General features: G+C 39.8%; 1 protein-coding gene across 6 annotated transcripts in view; it reads left to right on the top strand.

The window, feature by feature from the left end:
* The window catches only part of HMGN3 (high mobility group nucleosomal binding domain 3), a 36217-nt gene that overhangs the window by 1250 nt on the left and 12594 nt on the right, over positions 1-22373 (top strand). The window lies entirely within an intron of this gene.

The raw sequence follows: 22373 nt of genomic DNA, 5'->3' as shown, positions 1-22373 counted from the left end.
GTCCAACAGTGTTAAGCAGTGAGGATATTAAATTGGAAGCAAAAAGGCAAATAGTATGTTGCTGTATCAGTTAAAGATGGTGGAATGATTTGTGTTTGTAAGTGATCTCATTTTCAAAATCTTGAAGCTTTAAAAATACAGAGGCTTTTGACTTTTTATCTGTCTTTAGAAGTTGATGGAAAACTTGTCTCCTCCATTTGGAAAAATAAATATTATAATTAAAAGTTTTTAAAAAAAATCTAAGAGTTTATTGTGCACATACTATATGCCTCATACTGTGGGCGGAGTTTGATTTAACGTCTTATTTAAACCTCAGAACTCCTTGAGAGATGGTGGTACTGCCATTGAACTGGGGCTTTAAGACAGGAATTACCTAAGGGTGTCAGCTACCAATAACTAGTACCAAAGGTTTAATTAGATGCTGTAGGTAAAGGCCTTACTTCCAGACATTGTTTACTCATTCTCTTTATTTACTCACTCATGGGCGGTGAAGAGGAATTTGAAATGCAAAGAAACGCCCAGCCTGAGAAGATGGATGAGTACTAATACTTCGGATTCATTAGTTAAACTTAATTATTATGAAAGTACGGTTTTTCCAGTACTACAATGAGGACATTAGAATGATGCCACCATTTTCGGCATTTTATCTTTGGTTTAATGATGAGGTTGGGAATTCTAGTAGAGTCACCAAGAACTGGGTTCCAGAGTGAGTTGATATCATCTCCATTCTGGGAATTATTAACAAATGTAGACAAATAGATTGTACAAATTCTTTATTATAAGAGATCCTCATGTGCTGGAATCCTGTTGTCCAGGAGTCAGAGTTAGTGAAACCATTACTCTTCACTTTTTCTCACTGCCCTCCTCTCTCAAGGGAACAGAAGGGAAGAACAGAAGAACAGTAGAGAAACTGGCTTTTGATTATTGTTTTATTTCCCTAGAAAGCAGAGAAGAAGCTAGCCAGGCATCCTGGGACCAAGGGCCGACCTGTGTGTTGGCACCTGTGTGTCAGTCTTCTTCTGAGATAGGAAACCTCTCCTCGATTAATAGAAATTCTTTTCATTTATACATACGGCTCAAAGACCTGGGTTGTTACTTGGATAGGAGCAACCACAAATTAAACGTGGCTCCCATGGCCATTGTGTTCACCAGGCAAACCTTGATGCCGCCCCATAGAACCCTGGAACTGCCTCATGGAGCCCTGGGGTTCCCTGAAACTTACATAGGAAACTATAGTCATTAGATAAAGCCTGCCTAGGTGCAGAGAAGAGAACTGGAGACAATCTGTGCTGTGCTCTTCGAGATCTGTAAAGCTGGGGTATCTGCCAAAGCATTTACATACTACTCCGTGGTATTTTTCTTAGCTAAAGCACTGCCTGTTTTACATTGTAAGTTTTCAAAGTGCCCTCACAATACTTTTTTTTTTTTTTTAACCTTCTTGGCCCCTGTTTTTCAACTTTTTCCAGAAATCAAGAAATGTTATTTAATGAGCACTGTTGAGGCTGCAGAGGAAGAAATGGCACTAACAAAGTCAGTAGAAGCATCTGGAACCCTAGTACTGCTTGAATGCCATAGGAATACAAAGTTTGCCCTCATGGAGCTTATGTTTAATTTGATGAGTAATGGGCACAAAACAATTAAATAATATTAAACCTGTATACAGGTCCCAGAATATATAGTATAGATTCCAAAAACTGTAGGATAGATAAGGAAAGAGGTTGAATTGGGGCCAGTCTTGAAAGTGTATGTGTGTGGGGGAGACTCATATATACAAAGAAAAAAAATCAGTCATTTTCTGTTTTCAGGCATTTGAATAGCCTCTTCTGATTGTATCTAACATGACCGGGCCTCATGTATATGCCTTAAAGGCCATAGTGTCCACATTAATATAAAACATTTTTATGGCATTTCTTTTTTTAAAATACAATTATTAAAAAAATTTTTTTATCCAGTTATAGTTATGTTCCATTTACAGTTAATGCAAAATATTATTTGTAGTCCCTGTGTTGTGCAGTACCTCCTGAGCCTCTCTTACCTTTATGAGTTTTCTCTGTATCTTTGTATGGTAGTCATAGCTACATGAAAGCAAGTGGTTTTTGGAACTGCAGTAGTATTTTTCGATGAGTATAGCACTCAGGAGTGACGGGTTCTTCAGTTAGTGTTACATGTGTTCCTGAGTCGGTGAGATTTAAATAAAGTTGTGTTTCCTGTATTCATTACCTGATGGGTAGGGAGTGACCACCCACTAATAGTGAATGGAGCAGCAGGGAAAATGGTAGTGTTCCTGGACTCAGGTGGTGGTGGGACAGTGAGTGACTGAGTTCTAGACTGTTCCGGGCAGACATCCACGAATGCCTGATCACGTTGAATGCAGTGATCACGTTGTTAGGGAATGACCTGATGGTCTCCAAAGAGGCCTCAGCCAGTGAGCCCTCTAGCCATGGTCCTGGCATGACTAGCAGCAGCGGGCACGTTTTCACATCCTTCTTTTTATTTTTCCAGTTCCTCATCACTGGAACTACTGGAAAAGTCAAGTGTATCACATGTGAAGTTTTCTCTGATGAGACAATTTCCCAGGAATTTGGGGGTCAGCACTAGTCCATCTTTACCCTAAAGGTTTAAGGCAGAAAAGTCCGTTTGCCTCCAGCTTTGAGGTTTGAAATTATGCTTTATCTCTTTATATAAAATGGAAAGGCCTAGTAACGCTGGTCTTGGAACAGGGGATGCTTACCTAACAATACTCAAGGTTTCTGATTAATCTTTCAAAAGGAGATTGCGTATTATAACATCAGAGACAGACTCTGTAAATGAAAATACGGATAAATTTGACTGCATGAAAATGAATATGTCATATGGCAAAGAAAAAGAAAACCCTGTTAACAAAACTTTAAAACTAATGAAAAACTGGGAAAAAATATGTCTACCACATACCACTGAAAAAAGCATGCTACTTTAAAAAAGATGAAAAGATGTCCTTATGAAATAGATGTATATCCTTTTAAGAAAATAACAAACCCAATACATGGAAATGTTTAGTTTAACTAGAAGTCAAATACATGTATATTATTAAGAATAATGAGATGTGAATTTTTTAAAAGTCTGTTTTTTTAAAAAAAGATTGATTGTGTCACTGTGCAGTGCTGAGTGACACTGACACTTGAGCAACTCTCAAGCAATATGGATGGGGCTGTAATTTCCTTAAAAAAAAAAAAGCTTTATTGAGGTATGATGTACTTACCATAGAGTCCATTTATCTATACAAAGTATACAAATCAGTGACTTTTAATACATTTATAGAGTTGTATAACATTTCTGTAGTCCAGTTTTAAACCACTTCCATCACTCCAGAAAGGTCTTCTCCATGGTTTGCAGATAGTCCCTACTCCCCCCCAGTCCTAGGCAACCACTGATTACTATCTCTATAGATTTGCTTTTTCTGGAAATTTTATATAAAAGGAATCAAACAATATGTAGTCTAATTGTGTCTGGTTTCTCTCACTCAGCACAGTGATTTTGAGGTCCATCCACAGAGTAGCTTGTATCCATACTCCATTCTTTTTTATTGCCTAATAGTAGTCCGTTGTATGAATTTTCGACTTTCTGTTTATCCTTTCACAGGTCAATAGACATCTGAATTGTTTTCATTTTGAATTGTTTTAAGTAATGCTGTCATGAATATTTATATGTAAGTCTTTGCATGGACATATTTTCATTTTCTCTTGGGAAGTTTCCAAAGGGTGGAACTGACAGGTGATATGAAAGTCTATCCTTAATGTTTTAAGAAACTTCCAAACTGATTTTGATGGTAATTGTATCATCAGTGCACGAGGGTTCCAGTTTTCTCTGTATCTGTGCTCATAGCTAATTGTTGGGGTTTTTTGGTTATAGCTTTTTAATTAGCCTAATTTACATTTCTGTAATAAGTAATGATGATGAGCATCTTTTCATGTGTTTACTAGCATAATAGATACCTTAGGTGAAATGTCTATTCAAATGTTTTGCCCATTTTTAAATTGGATTTTCGTCTTATTATTGATTTGTAAGAGTTCTTTATATATTTAGATACAAGTCCTTTATCATAAATGATTTATAGATCTTTCCTTCCAGTCTGTGGCTTTTTAAAAAATGTTGTTGTTGTGTCTTTGGAAGAACAAAAGTTTTTTTAATTTTGATGAAATCCATTTAATATCCTGTCTAATAAATCTTTGCCTAATCTAAGGTCACAGATATTTACTTCGAGAAGTTTTATAATTTTAGCTCTGATATTTAGGTCTATGATCCATTTTGAGTTAAATTTGTAAATAGTGTGAGATAAGGGTTTCAGTTTTATATTATTTTTGTTTTGGTATATGTGGATATCTACTTATCACAGCACCAGTTGTTAAAAAGACCATCCTTTTTCACTGAATTGCCTAGGCACCTTTGTTGAAAATCAATTCATCATAAATGTAAAGGTTGGATGTCTGTGCTCTTGAATTGTGTTCATAATCTATATATTTATTCATATATTAATACCACATTATCTTGATTTCTATGGTATAGTAAGATTTGATACTGGTAATGTCAGTCTCTCACTATATTCTTTTTCAAAATTGTTTTGGCTTTCATACAAATATTTGAATCAGATTGTAAATTCCTACAAGCATGCCTGCCATGATTTTGATAGGGCTTGAATTGAATCTCTAAATTGGTTTGGGCTTCCCCGGTGGCTCAGCGGTGAAGAATCTGCCTGCAGTGCAGGAGATGCAGGAGACATGGGTTCTATCCCTGGGTTGGGAAGATATCCTGGAGGAGGAAATGGCAACCGACTCCAGTATTCTTGCCTGGAAAATCCCATGGACAGAGACTGGCGGGTTACAGTCCATCTGGTCAGAAAGAGTCAGACACAACTGAAGCGACTGAGCATGCACACGTGCCATTTTGAGCTATCCAGTCTGAATGTGAAAGGGCCTGACACGTAGTATGCCATCCATAAATACTTGCTGAGTTTAATTGAGTTGATACTTAAATGAAACCTATATTTGAGTAAAGGCTCCAAAACGTCAGGGTTATACATTTTATTCAGCCCTTCACTCACTTCATGTGAAATAAACATTTATCAAGCATCATGTTAATGCAGAGTACCATCACCTTGGGGAAGTAAGTGAATTATTGACATTACAAACTCTTTCTGAAATGAATGAGTAAAGGCCCTTGTTTTTAAGGCTCTTTCAGTCTGAGAGGGTAAGTAATATAAATATGACAGTATTTATAATTCATGGCAAGAAATGATAATGAGCCACAAGAAAAACCATGAGTTCTAAACATTCAAAAGTTTGGCCAGACTGCATGTCCAAAGAAAAAACACTGACAAAAAGTTGTTTGGTTAAAAGGGTTGGGGGTTACTTTGTTGTTTTTTTTTTATCTTAAGGGGATCATTGCTAGTTTGTTAATAGAGGTGGTCTGTGAAGTCTTGCTTTCTTTGAAGTAGAAGAAACGTAAATTCAAGGCCTGTTATATTAATAGCCGTTGAGGTTAGATTGTGCACAGTAGGTGCCCTCATTAGTGAAGATTCTGTGACTTCCTGGTCCCATGCTTTTCTTGTAACCACCCTCTGATGTTTAAAAGTGAGGACCATGTTTCTAAATTGACATATATTATTTGATTACCTAATTTTGAATTAATTTTGTAGTCCTTCTAATTTCACTTGACCATGAAGTGTTTGATGGCTCTGGCCTTTTTTTTAATTCCCACCACAGCACTTAGCACAGGTACTATAACTGTTGAACGAGTGCATGAATGAATCGTTTTCAAAAAAAGAAAGTAGTAACTTGAATTACTTCATGTCTTTGTTGGGGAGATCGTCCAGTTTGACCTGGCTTTACTGTTTACTAGCTGTATGTTTTAGGGTAGGTTGCTTAACTCTGTAAGCCTCTCAGGTCTCTGAGACTCATCTGCAAAACTGGGCTAAAAATATATTCTACCTTGTTGGGTTATTGCAGACATTAAATGAGATGATGAATACAAAGTTCTTAGCACAGGGCCAGCATGTGTGAAACAGTCAGTAGATGTTCCATATTGTGAGACAGGTATTTTTTTTTTTTAATTAATGTGTAGTTGATTTATAGTGTTGTGTTAATTTCTGCTATATAGCAAAGTGATTCAGTTTTATGTGCATATATCTATCTTTACACATAGAAATATATATATATTTTTTTCCATTGTGGTTTATCATAGGATACTGAATGATAATTTTTAATTGTTAAGAGAATTGCAGTGAAATAATAGCCTTGTAGTAATCCAGCTTTCATTTTACAGGAGGACCAGTGGCACATAGATCGCACCTGTATGTCCAATTAACTGCAATTATAGGAGTCAGTGTTCAACAACCAGATAACAAATGTGGTGTTTTTAAGAGAACACAGGCTTTCATCTGGTGCATTTTTACATGGTTGATTTTTCTCACAGAAAAAATTATGCTTAAAAATATCGCCATATGACATTAAAATTCCCTTGGCAAATCAGTTATCAGGTGATCCACTTCTCCTACATTTTTTTCTCCTAGACCACTGCCTTTGTTTACACCAAGTTTAAATATATTCCACTTTCCTGCAGGTTACAGTTTGGAAATGGCGACTGACATAAACACCATTTAAGCTGTCTGCTTTCAGAGTACCTAGTGTGTTGAAATACGATATTAGTCTCCTGAGTAATTTCAAAATCAGTGTTGAAGATAACAAACCAAATCAAAATGTTGAATTTTCCCCCCACTGGCTGCTTTTTTATTGTGCATTTCACTGCCTTCTTAGAAGAGTTCAATTGAATCATGTATTGGTCCTTGGTCAAGGTGTTTATTGAGTCCAGTATTTTTATATCTTGTGGGCATATCCAGAAAACAGGGCCATTTAGATCTGCCCAAAGCAAATGCTTGTTCAGTCACAGAAAGTAAATGATATGCATAATCAGAAGTAGGGAAGAAGAGGAAAAAGGTTTTAAATCTCAAAATTGGTTCCAAAATTTAATATTTCAAGAGAAACTTACCAGTAACAACATATGCGTATATTTATTACCATTAAAAGTTAAATAGCTGCCATTTATTGAATGCCTGGCTGAGCTTTGTGCTTTATAGTCATTAGGCACCTTCTTTTAAATAGAAATATGTGAAGTTGTTAGAAATAAACCTGGGTGGGAAGCATTATGGAGTAATTTCATATTATTTCATTTTATTCTCCCTGCAGTTCTGCAAGGCTGGCCTCGTCTCACAGAGTATGATATTGACAGCCACAATAAATAACATTTAGGTAGCTTTCTATGACTCAGGCACTGTTCCCAGCACTTTGCATTAATAACCTGAATCATCTAAGCACCCGGTCAGGTGTGTTCTCCATAATGACATCTTCAGAGGTAGGGGGTGGCCGAGACGGGTCTGCTTCCAGACCATGGAGCCTGCAGCTGGTCTCAGCCCCAGACACAGTGAGAAAACGGGGACTTAGTCAGATGAAGGCATTTCCCCTGGTCACACAGCTGGAAGTGACAGAACTAGGAATTCCACCCCAGCCCTCAAGCATTTTGGCCTAACTGTGACGCCACAGTACTTCCCGTACACGTTCATTTCTAGTAATCTCAGGTGGTGGTCGTTGTTCAGTTTCTAAGTCGTGTCCGACTCTTTGCGACTCCATGGACTGCAGCATGACAGGTTTCCCTGCCCTTCACTAGCTCCCGGAGTTTGCTTAAATTCATGTCCATTGAGTCAGTGATAGGTATTTAAATAAAGGCGCCCATTGAATGAAACAAGAAGGACTCAAGCTATGTAAATATGTGTGTCCATCTGTTTAAAATGTTGTCTTTATTAAGATATAGGCTGATGCCATTGCTCCTAGGCACCAGTCAGAGGAAGTTACTCCACAAGTCATTATTATCTGTGATTGCAGCCTAAGGCTGCCCTCAGGGTCCAGACCTCTGGCTTCTGAAAGATGCCCATTATCATGAAGCCTTCTGGGTATTTCAGAAACTAATGGACTGCAGGCTCCTATGCAAGGTATTTATGTGAAGTTTCCATCCCTAAGCTTTGGCATCTTCGAGTATTGAAAGTCTAAAACTTCATATTTTCTCTAATTCCACCATCAACTGGTGGATTTACTATTTCCAAGATACATTGTCTTTGTTGTTATATTTCAGATAACAGGGATATTCACCTGTCACCAGAAACATGTAAATACACTTGCATCAGTTTCAGTTCAGTCCCTCAGTTGTGTCCGACTCTTTGTGACCCCATGGACTGCAGCACGCCAGGCTTCGCTGTCCATCACCAACTCCCAGAGCTTGCTCAAACCCATGTCCATCGAGTCAGTGATGCCATCCAACCATCTCATCCTCTCTCGTCCCCTTCTCCTCCCGCCTTCAATCTTTGCTGGCTTCAGGGTCTTTTGCAAAGTATAGTTTACAACTATACTACAGTTAAAAAAAAAAATACTGGCCTCACGATATGGAACATCCATTGACTGTTTAAGAACTTTGCATTCACCATCTCATTTAATGTCTCCAGTAACCCAACATGGTAGAATATATTTTTAGCCCAGTTTTGCAGATGAGGAATCTGAGTCTCAGAGACCTGAGAGCCCCATGAACACTTGCATATTACACAGTACTATTGACACGTTGTAATACGTGTATGAAGCCCCCATTGCTTAGGCACTGGATTTAAAAAACAAGCAGGTGCTTTTGTGTTTGGTATTCGTCAAATAAAGAATGAAAGCCTCATAGCTTGGAAAAGCTGTTGGACCTAGAACAGAACGGATTTTTATTTCAGAGTTCTGGATTACCAGCTGATAAATGTGTAATTACAAAAGTTATTTTTAAAAGGTATGAAGTGACATTATTTTAAAATTGTATCTTTATTATTTTGATCCCATCCAAAGATAAATACAAAGTTTACCCCAAAAGGTGGTTTTTATTTTTTCTTTTCTATCTTTCTCTTTTTGGGTATAAACTGTGGCTTTTTACAATACTGGACACAATTAGTTAAATTCTACTTTGTGGGAAGTTGCTGAGTCCTAGACCCAGTGTATGTGGGAGGTTAATACACCAAAGACTTAAGTGTGAAGCTTGAAAGACTTCTGACCTTCCATATATATGGCGTAGAATACATTTCTGAACTGTATCTTTTATGTCTACTTTTCATTGCTTTCCTTTATCTCTTCTTTTATTTACAGTTTTTAATTTTACTGTTCCCCCTCTTAATGGTCACACGTCTCCCCGACTCTTTAATGGGGCCAAGTCGCTTGACCTCTTTGAGCCTCTTTTCTTCATCTGTAAAATGGGAATATTGAGACAGTCCCTGTGTATCTCAGTGCTGTTGAGATGATCAAATACAGCAACAAGTTGAATGTACATAGAAAAACATTAAGTGCTACGAAAATGATAGAAATGATTTGGTGTTTTGTCTTTACTTTTAATAGTAAGATAAAAGTACTTGTAGCCATGTATATGAACATTTAAAAACCTAGAATAGTAAATTTATGTGCCTCTTAACATGTAATATTTTCATTTTTCAGAATTATCTTAAGTTTTATTTTATGATAGGTTTAGTCTTTTTAAAATTTTTATTTATTTATTTGCAGTATAGGTTATGTTTCAGTATAGTTGATTCACAATATTGTGTTCGTTACAGGTATCCAGCAAGGTGATTCAGTTATACATGTACATATATCTATTCTTTTTCAGATTCTTTTCTTATATAGCTTATTACAAAATATTGAATAAAGTTCCTTGTGCTAGACAGTAGGTCCTTGTTGTTTATCTGTTTTATTAATGTATATAGTAGTGTGTATATGTTAATCCCAAACTCCTAATTCATCCCACCCTCACCTTTCCCCTTTGTTTACTGTAAATTTGTTTCTGAGTCTGTTTCTGTTTTGTAAATAAGTTCATTTGTATCATTTTTACAGATTCCACATATAAATGATGTCATACGATATTTTTCTCTGATATTTCACTTCGTGTAATAATCTCTATCGATGTTTCTGCAAGTGTCATTGTCCATTCTTTTTATGGTTGAGAAATATTCCATTGTATATTTATGTACCACATCTTCTTTTTTTTAAGTCTTTATTTATTTGGCTCTGCGGGTCTTAGTTGTGACATGCAGGATTTCCAGTTAGGGCATGTGAACTCTTGGTTGCAGTGCGTGAGATCTAGTTCCCAGACCAGTAATCAAATCTGGGCCCCCTGCACTGGGAGAGAGGAATCTTAGCCACTGGGCCACTAGGGAAGTCCCCACATATTTATCCATTCAAATGGACATTTAGTTCCTTAAAAAACTAAAAGCAGAGCTACCATATGATCCGGCAGTCCCACTCTTGGTCATATGTCCAGAGAAAACCGTAATTTGGGAAGATACATACACCCGATTGTTCACTGCAAATAGCCAGAACTTGGAAGCAATTAACATGTCATATTTCTAATGGGAAATTGTTTCTTGTTATTCTAAAAGTTAAGTCGCTCAGTCATGTCTGACTCTTTGCTACCCCATGGACTGTCGCCTACCAGGCTCCTCCGTCCATGGGATTTTCCAGGCAAAAGTACTGGAGTGGGTTGCCATTGCCTTCTCCATGTTATTCTGAGGCCCACAAATGAGGCGGAGAAGGCAATGGCGCCCCACGCCAGTACTCTTGCCTGGCAAATCCCATGGACGGAGGGGCCTGGTAGGCTGCAGCCCGTGGGGTCGCTAAGAGTCGGACACGACTGAGCGACTTCACTTTCACTTTTCACTTACATGCACTGGAGAAGGAACTGGCAACCCACTCCGGTGTTCTTGCCTGGAGAATCCCAGGGATGGGGGAGCCTGTTGGGCTGCCGTCTATGGGGTCTCACAGAGTCGGATATGACTGAAGCGACTTAACAGCAGCAGCAGCACAAATGAGGCAGAGGAGGAAACACTCCATTACATATTATGTGCTGCTTGCTCAGGTCTACGAGTTAAGATACTTCCCAGACTGGAACCCTTCTGCTGCCCTAAAGTCCCAGATATGCACCCAGTTTTGAATCTAGCAAAGCCAGAAGAAAGCACTTAGAGCCTGTAGTGGATGAGAGGATGAACTCTGAGCCTGTCCCCCTGGTCAGAATCCCAGCTCTTACACTTACCAGCGAGATTACCAGCTGTGTTGTCTCGGGCAAGTTACCTAAACCTCTCTGGCTTCAGTTCCTGATTCATACAGTGGATATGATGCTCTTTACCCACCTCACAGGATTGTGGTGAAGGAGATTTTAACTCATTTAGATCACTGCCTCGCACGTGAGTGAGGTATAGTCCGTGTTTGTTGAGATGATGATGGTTGCTGTGGGTCTCTTCTCGTATCCCTTCCAAGGCTTCAGTACCTGACCTGTGATATACACTCCCTAGTGTGATTAGTATATATTTGAGTATCTTACTAAGTCAGGAGAGTGAAATCTTTGGATCCAGCCTCTTAGTCTTCCTCATGAAGAAACTCAGGCCCAGGGACATAAGATACAAGCCAGGTTGGGGTCAGGCTTCCAGCCTCAGCCAGGAGCTTCCTGCACCATCCCATTCACCCAACATGGGAAGAGGTGACTCTCCTGAAAAAGGCAACTCAGACCAAAGAGCTGCGTAAGATTTTTAAGTTATTTTGCATTAATGATATATTTCCATTTTTAAATTATGTACATTCATACAAAGAAAATTTTGCTGAGCGTACTTAAACACAGCTTTTTCTTTGCCTTCCGCTATCTTTTGTAATGGAATCCATGAGATACTTTCCTTAAAAGTATCCCTCAGAAAAGAGAGAATTGCTGTTTATTTCAGTTCATCGAGAGTCTGTTTAAAGCAGAGTGCTTACTCCATTACTTTTATCGTGAACAACAAGATTTTATTTTGGGAAGACATACTAGCCTCGTGGCCTTAACAAGCTATTTGGGTTTATAGAAGTTGATGAAATTAATAGACATAAGCCAAGGAGGAAGTAAGAAAGAAATTTGACATTGGTTTCATTATTAACGAAGGTCATTTGCATGTGACCTCTCATCCCCAGATACTGGATTTTTTAAGGGTTATTTTAACAAGCAAGGCAGTATTGGACTTCCCTGGTGGCTGGACTTCCTTGGTGGCTCAGACAGTAAGCGTCTGCCTACAGTGCAGGAGACCCAGGTTCAATCCGTGGGTTGGGAAGATCTGGAGAAGGAAATGGCCGTATTGGAAGATCTCAAACACACACTTAGAGAATGAATGAAAAACTGCCATGCTGATGTTAAACAGTGGTCCTTATGGCTTTGAATAAAATTTTCAGAGTCTGTTTCGTATGTCAAATACGTGCATGTTTGAGTTTAAGGGAAATATGTGTTATTTGGAAAACTTCAAGAGAATTTCACGGACAGTGCCCTTATTTGTGGACGGAAATTAATGCTGCCTTAAATAATTTAATTATGTGTCAATTTTAGCAGAAGAGTGAAAACTTAGTTATAGACACATTTCAGTCTTTCTCTGGGTGGGTTATTTGGATTTTTGTCCTTAAATGTCCTCTTTGCTAACCAGCTCACTATTGGAGTGCTTTATTTTCTCCAGCTTTAGATTTGTAACAGAAAATGTAAATTAGTTTTAAAAGAAAATGTTTAAAAATTAATTTTAAAAGAGAAATGGTACTAATTTAAACATACTGACCAGCGAGTTGAATAAGAGTCCGCTCAAAGTAATACATTCCCTAGATGAAAAGAAGTGATTGTTTATTTGCAGTTATATCTGCTCCCAACTTTCCTGCATCAGCATAGATAATCCAGCAGTTGAATCTGGATTTGTTCTATGGCAGCTGGCTAATGGTTACTTGAATTGTGTACACACTATACGATCTCAGTGAATTCACTTAAGTTAGAAAACAACCCTTGTCACTTAATGTCTTGGAAGGAAAACTCCGAGAGCCTGCACTTACCGGTGAAGACTATTTGGAACTTTAACACAAGGTCCAGCACTCGTTGCTAAGAATCCCGAGCTCTTGTCTTTCTTCCGCAGTGGAAAAAGATGGCACCAGGAGGTACTATACTTCCCAGCTTCCTGCCACACCCTCAGTATTTTTCTCAGAAGTGACAAATTTGGAGGCTAGGACCATCCAGCGCTGTTTCCAAGCAGCTGTTGAGGGGCATACTGATTCTCTCATCTTTGCAGATACCTTCCTGAGTTTGGAGAGAGAAAGCTGGGCTGATGGTCCCAGTTAGAGCCCCTGAGTAAAGTAGTAACTGCTGTTTATTCAACGAGAATCTCAATACGTGGGCATTTGTTCTGTTGATTGCTATGGATGGTCTGCAGAATGAAAATTCCAAATTTCATTTCCTTCGCTTCCCAAGAAGGACTCCTCGTCCTGTTGCAGTCTTAAGGAAGTATGATTTTGTCCCCTTCGGTACATTTTCATGTCCTCAGATGCAGGACTCTGGCATCTTTGTAAGATGGGAGAGTGGAGACAGTGAAGTTGGTCAGCTGCTGAAGGAACTCTGGCTTCCTTCACCAGCTCTCCTCCCACGCCCACTCAAGAGGACAGTTCTGAATTCATGTTTCTAATGATCTTGGCTTCCCATCTTGCCCGACTCCAGATTCCTTCGTATCAGCACAAATGAAATGACTATGAATTATGTTTTGGCCAGAAGAGGAAGAGGTGGTGTCTGCCCAGACTTGTAAGAAACACAAGAAACACTAATAGTTGTGGAATTTGTGTTGGCAGATGTGGCACTGCCACCTGGGCTTTACTTCCACCCTTCTTCCCCCTGAATATTGGTAATACTTTGGGAGTTTTAAATACAAAGAAATTCAGGAAATAATATAACATGCCTATTTACCCATCATTCAGAATTCACACATTTGACCATTTTTTATCCTCTTTGCTTCAGATCTTTCTAAGAATAAAATGTTATAAAGTTTAAGTTCAAAACACCCCCTTGGTTCCCTTCCCTTGTGAACCTTCCTGAAGATAACCTTGATCATGAATTGATTGTATATCTTTGCAGGTCATGATTTTAGATGTTCATGATGTGTATGTTATATATAAATCCATAATATTGATTTGTGCATGTTTTGAAATTTACAAGTAATCACATATTGCATGCTATTTCTTTTGTTATTTGACATTATAATGAATGAGTGTAATTTGTTTAGGTATATTATGATAACTAATATATGTGGACTTTTTCTAATGACTTATTTTGTGGTTTCTATTTATCATGTGTTTTCCTCTTTTCTTTCCTGTCTTTGATGTGTAAAATTTGCTTTATTTCACCCCTCCTGATTTTTTAAGTGTATAGATTCTTTTTTATTTTCTTAAAAAACATAATGCCTGTCTTTAAATTTTTATTTTAGTATGATCTTAAATGATTCTGTGTCTGTATAATCCTCCAGAACAAAACCAGACCCTCCCATGCTGGAGATGGGGATGCTGTGTTCCCCCTCCTCTCATCTTTTATGGTTGTTATTGTCTAGACCTGTGCCACCCAGGATGGCAGCCACTAACTACACGAGGCTGTTAGCCACTGAGAAAGAATGAGCCAAGTTTAAAAATTTTAATTTCATCAATTTAAATTTAAAAGCTGATATTCGATTCAGTTATTAGAAGGTTTTAAACATGTTTGCAACAACCTGGATATGTGAAAATACAACAAAGTTTAGTTTATGATCTCTAAATATGGGTCAGGTATTCCTTATTGACTATGCCAAAGCCTTTGACTGTGTGGATCACAATAAACTGTGGAAAATTGTGAAAGAGATGGGAATACCAGACCACCTGCCTCTTGAGAAACCGATATGCAGGTCAGGAAGCAACAGTTAGAACTGGACATGGAACAACAGACTGGTTCCAAATAGGAAAAGGAGTATGTCAAGGCTGTATATTGTCACCCTGCTTATTTAACTTCTATGCAGAGTACATCATGAGAAATGCTGGGCTGGAAGAGGCACAAGCTGGAATCAAGATTGCTGGGAGAAATATCAATAACCTCAGATATGCAGATGACACCACCCTTATGGCAGAAAGTGAAGAGGAACTAAAGAGCCTCTTGATGAAAGTGAAAGTGGAGAGTGAAAAAGTAGGCTTAAAGCTCAACATTCAGAAAACAAAGATCATGGCATCTGGTCCCATCACTTGATGGGAAATAGATGGGGAAACAGTGGAAACAGTGTCAGACTTTATTTTTGGGGGCTCCAAAATCACTGCACATGGTGACTGCAGCCATGAAATTAAAAGACGCTTATTTACTCCTTGGAAGAAAAGTTATGACCAACCTAGATAGCATGTTGAAAAGCAGAGACATTACTTTGCCAACAAAGGTCCGTCTAGTCGAGGCTATGGTTTTTCCTGTGGTCATGTATGGATGTGAGAGTTGGACTGTGAAGAAAGCTGAGCACCAAAGAGTTGATGCTTTTGAAGTATGGTGTTGGAGAAGACTTTTGAGAGTCCCTGGGACTGCAAGGAGATCCAACCATTCCATCCTGAAGATCAGCCCTGGGTGTTCTTTGGAGAGAACGATGCTAAAGCTGAAGCTCCAGTACTTTGGCCACCTCATGTAAAGAGTTGACTCATTGGAAAAGACTCTGATGCTGGGAGGGATTGGGGGCAGGAGGAGAAGGGGACGACAGAGGATGAGATGACTAGATGGTATCACCGACTCGATGGATGTGGGTTTGAGTGAACTCCGGGAGTTGGTGATGGATAGGGAGGCCTGGCGTGCTGCAATTCATGGGGTCGCAAAGAGTTGGACATGACTGAGCGACTGAACTGAATGAACTGATTCCTAGTGAAAACTTGGCATTTGAGTGGAAGTGTGCTGTAAATGTAAAATACATGCCAGGATTTGAAGATTTAGTGTGAAGAACGTTTGTCACATACCTGATTAATAATTTGAATCTTGATAGCATGTTGAAATGATAACGTTTTAGGTATCTTCAGCTAAATGAAATATATTATCAAAATTAGTTTCACCTTTGTCTTTTTACTTTCTTCATGTGGCTATTCAAAAATCTAAAATTACATTTTATAATTTTATAGGGCAACACTAGTTTATGACTTCTATTGAAATATTTTAAACACACATGAAATAGATATTAGTATCTACAATTAATAGATTTGCCAATATATTTTATACTTTTTTCTTATACGTTTTTCTTTCATCTCAATTCTCTTTTCTTATTGCTGAATTTGATCCTTTAGTTTTAGATCCTTGTTGGAAAAAAGACTCTGTTGGCAGTAAACTCTCTTAGTATTTATGACATATCTTCATTTTACCTTTCCTCTTGAATGATAGCTGGGTGTAAAATTTTAGGCTGACACTTTTCCTCAACTCCTGAACATTTCTCTGGAGTTTGCTGTTTACAGATTCTGGTGAGAAGTTAATTCTTTGAAAATAATCCATCTCTTAATTCTGGAAACTTTTAATGACTTTCTTCATTTTCTTTGACTTTCTGTAGTTTTATTATGTCTCATTGTATATGTTTGCTTTGTTTTGTTTCCAGTTTGTTCCTTGGTGTGAGTTTTTCATCTGGAGACTCATGACTTCAGTTTGGGAAAATTCTCACCCATTATGCCTTTGCCTTCCTACCAGCGTCTCTGGTCTCTGCTTCTGCAAGTCTGTTAAACGTATGTGGGTCCTTGCAGTTAACCGCCATGTCTCCTAACCTCTCTTTCATACTGTTTATCTCCTTATTGCTGTTTGTTGCATTCTGGGCTAGTTCCTCAGCACTCCATGACAATTCATTATTTCTTCTGCTGTACCTGGTCTAGACTTTACGTTTTGAGTTCTTTTTAATTTCAAGGAGCCTGCTTTCATTTTCAGAATTTGGCAGTTTTAAAAAGTTCAACTACCTGTTGATTTTTGCTGTACACAGTTTGTGCTCTCGGGTGAGTCTCCTTTTCTGTTGGGTTACCAGGTGTTCAGTGATCCAGCTGCCTGCTGACTTGCGCCATCTGCCACCCAGTGAGTCCCCCAGAATCCCCGCTGTGCCTTCCATCAGACCACCACAAGTGTCCCCTCCCCTTTGCTGGTTCTTAGTTCAGCACCCATCCACTTGGGTGCTGAAGGAGCCTCAGATATGTGAAGATCTTTTTTGTTAGACCGTGGTTCTCTGCCTTCTTGGCCATTCTGCGTTCGAACTAGATTAGCGTGAGTCTGCCCTGTCTAGAGAAGGCAATGGCACCCCACTCCAGTACTCCTGCCTGGAAAATCCCATGGGCGGAGGAACCTGGTAGGCTGCAGTCCATGGGGTCTCCAAGAGTCGGACACAACTGAGCGACTTCACTTTCACTTTTCACTTTTATGCATTGGAGAAGGCAATGGCAACCCACTCCAGTGTTCTTGCCTGGAGAATCCCAGGGACGGGGAGCTTGGTGGGCTGCCGTCTGTGGGGTCACACAGAGTCGGACACAACTGAAGCGACTTAGCAGCAGCAGCAGCAACCCTGTCTAGGGGAGTGGGCAAGAACCTGTCTGCCTTGGAACCCCCTGCATCCTCTCTCACTCACTTCATTCTTCCCTTCTGCTCACAAGGTGGTTGAAGTATATCTGAGATCATCTATGTACACCCCCAAGCCTTATTTCTCCCTTTTCTTCGTTTTTATTCCTCAAAATCTCGGATGAAAGCTTCAGGCTTCTCTTTTGATTCCTTTATACCATGACCTCCTGCTCTCTCCAGCCTCGTGGCTAAGTGTTAGCAGTGTGTGATAAGACAGTCTGAAGGTGGTAGGTCTTTCTGAAATTGTATACCTGTTATTCTGTGTAACAGAAGCAGATGACAAGGTTGCAGGGAATCTGGATGTAAGGAATTGCGTTAAACCTCAAGGCTCTATTGAATTTAATATATCATATTTGATAATTTACAGACTCATTAAGACAAATATGCCTTAGTAGATACGGCTCAGTCACAAATATGGAAGTCTAGAATTTCAGGATTAAAAGGTGGTTCTTTATTTTACTTCTATACTCAAATAAAAATTGTTACTACAAAGCCTTTGACTGTGTGGATCACAATAAACTGTGGAAAATTCTGAAAGAGATGGGAATACCAGACCGCCTGACCTGCCTCTTGAGAAACCTATATGCAGGTTAGGAAGCAACAGTTAGAACTGGACATGGAACAACAGACTGATTCCAAATAGGAAAAGGAGTATGTCAAGGCTGTATATTGTCACCTTGCTTATTTAACTTCTATGCAGAGTACATCATGAGAAACACTGGGCTGGAAGAAACACAAGCTGGAATCAAGATTGCTGGGAGAAATATCAATAACCTCAGATATACAGATGACACCACCCTTATGGCAGAAAGTGAAAAGGAACTAAAAAGCCTCTTGATGAAAGTGAAAGTGGAGAGTGAAAAAGTAGGCTTAAAGCTCAACATTTAGAAAACGAAGATCATGGCATCTGGTCCCATCACTTGATGGGAAATAGATGGGGAAACAGTGGAAACAGTGTCAGACTTTATTTTGGGGGGCTGCAAAATCACTGCACATGGTGACTGCAGCCATGAAATTAAAAAACGCTTACTCCTTGGAAGAGAAGTTATGACCAACCTAGATAGCATATTGAAAAGCAGAGACATTACTTTGCCAACAAAGGTCCGTCTAGTCGAGGCTGTGGTTTTTCCAGTGGTCATGTATGGATGTGAGAGTTGGACTGTGAAGAAGGCTGAGCACCGAAGAATTGATGCTTTTGAAGTGTGGTGTTGGAGAAGACTCTTGAGAGTCCCTTGGACTGCAAGGAGATCCAACCAGTCCATTCTAAAGGAGATCAGCCCTGGGTGTTCTTTGTAAGGACTGATGCTAAAGCTGAAACTCCAGTACTTTGGCCACCTCATGAGAAGAGTTGACTCACTGGAAAAGACTCTGATGCTGGGAGGGATTGGGGGCAGGAGGAGAAGGGGACGACAGAGGATGAGATGGCTGGATGGCATCGCCGACTCGATGGACGTGAGTTTGAGTGAACTCTGGGAGATGGTGATGGACAGGGAGGCCTGGCGTGCTGCAATTCATGGGGTCACAGAGTTGGACACGACTGAGCGACTGAACTGACTGACTGAAGGTCTTACATGTTTTGTTGTATAACGTCTGTATAGCCATTCAGTCTATGAAATGCTCTCCCCAGTATCTCGCTTGATTGTAAACGTGACCCTTTGAGTTAGGTGTCACTATCATTGATCAGAGAAAGAGACGGAGTCGCATGATCAGGTCACTGTCCCAGATCACACGGCTCTGAGCTAGGGAGCCAAGAGTGAAGTGGTGTCTGGACCTGCACGTGTGCCGCAGAACCCCACTGATCCCAGGGTGAAGATCATTTGGGTTGTTCCTGCCTACCAGTTTGCTATGTGCTTGTTTATAGAGTGATCTCGTAGAGTAGTTGCCAGACAAACCAGCTTTTCTACATTTGTCTCTCTTCCCGTTTCCAGTCTTAGGCTCATTCATTCATCTGGAAGAACTAACATATTCAGTTATACCTGCCTTCTTTTGGGGGGTGTGGGGGTTGTTTCCAAGTTTCTCTTTTTCAATAATTTGCATCCAATATGAACAATATTAGGTCAGTTTAGAGAGTGATCAGTCATATTGCTGTCACAAATCCACTGGCGGGAAGCATATTGAACATAATGTCGTTAATATCAGTCTAAGGAAAAAAATTTGTGGATGATACCAGTTTAAGAAAAAAAAAAAATTTTAATGTCATTTAATGTCAGTAGAAGCTGTGTGGAGACTTCCCTGGAAGTCCAGTGGTTAAGACTCAGCGCTTACAATGCAGGGAGGGTAGATTCAATCCCTGGTCAAGAAACTTAACATCCCACATGGCCAAAAAACAAATAAGTAGTAGCTGTGCGCTGCTTCTTTAAAAGCCTGTCAGTTCCAGGTAGAGGGTAGCCCAGATCTGATCTGGACCGATAAGTAAGTGTGGCCTGATAAGTAAGAATGAGAGCCCAGCACTTCAGACAACACAGCGTCTGGTTTGTGGCCAGAAGGGTCACACTGGTAACTGGGGAAATGGACAAAGCCAAATGGCTCACCTTTTAGATTATCCGAGATTTTTCTGTCTCTAACTCAGCCACCTGATACAGCACAAGATCTATGAGCCAGACATTCCTGTGCCAGAAAGTGGGGAGAGAAAAGAGAAGCTCTGTTTTCCTTGATGATAGAGAGGATTCCATGGATGAGGGGAAAAATAGTTGCTTGATGGGGAAACAGGAGAGAACTCCATGGATCTGGGAGGTTCTGAAGAGAGAGAAATCCATAGACTGGGTAACAGGCAGTCCCAGGGAAGAAGAGGCTTACTGTGTTGTTTGCATAGAAGAAAAGCTTTTGTCTTTCTCAAAGACTTTATCTATTTCTGACCTGACTTTTACATATTACTTTATCATCTAAGCGTTTATTTATTAATATTTTTTGGCCGCACTGTGCAGCTCACATGATCTTAGTTCCCCTACCCGAGATTGAACGCAGCCCCTCAGCAGTGAAAGTGTGGAGTCCTAACCACTGGTCTGCCAGGGATTTTCCTGTAACCTAAGTGTTTAAATTTAATCTTACTTTATGTGGACTTTCCATATGTTCACATAGCTTAACTATTTTTAATCCCATAACATTAATAATTACATTGTTTATCTAAACATTTGTCTGTTATTTACTGATCCTGTGAGTCGTTTCCAGTTACTTCATATTAGAAAGAGTACAAACAAAACGGTATTTTTACAAAGCTTCTTGTTGCTTTCTCTGAGTCTTGGTTCCAGTTTCCAAAATCAGAATTACTCTGTCATTACATGATTAGTCCTCTGTGTCTTTTTTATATTGCCAGATTGTTCTTTGAAAATATATTGATTTACAGTGTCACTAACACCAGCAAACAGTGGGTTTGAGGAGCATTTAAATGTTTTTCTCATTTTATCAGACTAGGCATTACCACATAGCTGTTTTCTTTTCTAAGCCATGCTGCTACTGCTGCTAAGTCACTTCAGTCGTGTCCGACTCTGTGCGACCCCATAGATGGCAGCCCAGCAGGCTTCCCCATCCCTGGGATTCTCCAGGCAAGAACACTGGAGTGGGTTGCCATTTCCTTCTCCAGTGCATGAAAGTGAAAAGTGAAAGGGAAGTCACTCAGTCATGTCCGACTCTTAGCCACCCCATGGACTGCAGCCCAGCAGGCTCCTCTGACTGGAGTGGGGTGCCATTGCCTTCTCCGTTCCTAAGCCATGCATTGTATCAAATGTCAGTTTGCTATTTGTATTTTTTTTGTCCTGGGAACTCTATTCCTGTGTGTGTGTTAGTTGCTCAGTTGTGTCCGACTCTTTGTGACCCTGTGGAGTGTAGCCCCACCAGGCTTCTCTGTCCATGGAATTCTCCAGACAAGAGTACTGAAGTGGGTAGCCCTTCCATTCTCCAGGACATCTTCCCGACCCAAGGACCAAATCTGGTTCTCCTACATTACAAGCAGATTCTTTACTGTCTGAGCCACTCCTCTATTCCTGCGTGCTTGTCCGATGAGTCACTTCAGTTGTGTCCAACTCTTTGCGACCCTATGGACCGTAGCCCGCTAGGCTCCTCTGTCCATGGGATTCTCCAGGCAAGAATACTGGAGTGGGTAGCCGTTCCCTTCTGCAGGGGTTCTTCCCCACCCAGGGATTGAACCCACCTCTCAAGTCTCCTGCACTGGGAGGCAGGTTCTTTACTACTAGCGCCACTTGGGAAACCCACTCTATTCCTGTGTTGTGTCAAATAGTTTTAATTTTCTGATTATTATTGTTTTCATCTTATTTATTGTATAGCCAATAAAAATATATTGACATAATTGATTTGCCTTATAAATCTAAGTGTATTTATGGAGTCTGGAAAGGAGTCAGGTTTGCGCTATCACAAGAGTGGGCAGATGCTGCCTGGGGGGATGGATCAAACTCTGGAAAGAAATCAGCTAGGGTGGCTGGGTGCTGGGCCATTCCACTGGGGCCGGGAGTGTGGGAGAGACCCTGGAGTTACTGATGGAAAAATGGGAATTCATGATAAATGTGTCAGGTCTTATCAGGAAATGGGCTAGAATCAAAGCTAGTCGAGTATGGGGTGAAAATAACAGTTTTGCCCTTGGCCTGGGCTTTTCCTGCTCTCATCTTAGGGAACAAAGTGACTATTGGCTCCCTGTTCTTTTCCCCCGGTGGTAAGAGAAATCAATGAAAATTGCTTCAAGTGAATGTACATTGAGAACAGGGGCTCAGATCAGTTCTTGCAACAATTCTGGTTTAATATTAGAGCAGTTATGCAGATAAATGCTCTGTGTGTGTGTGTGTGTGTGTGTGTGTGTGTGTAAAACGTATCCTTTTACAAATTTTCTTTTCCCTGGAGATTATCATTGACTTATGTGGTCTTTTAATATGCATTTTCCAACTTAAATACAA

The sequence above is a fragment of the Bos javanicus genome, chromosome 9 (genome assembly GCF_032452875.1).
Source record: "Bos javanicus breed banteng chromosome 9, ARS-OSU_banteng_1.0, whole genome shotgun sequence".
NCBI classification, from domain to species: Eukaryota; Metazoa; Chordata; class Mammalia; order Artiodactyla; family Bovidae; genus Bos; species Bos javanicus.
This window is presented reverse-complemented; position numbering and strand designations above follow the sequence as displayed.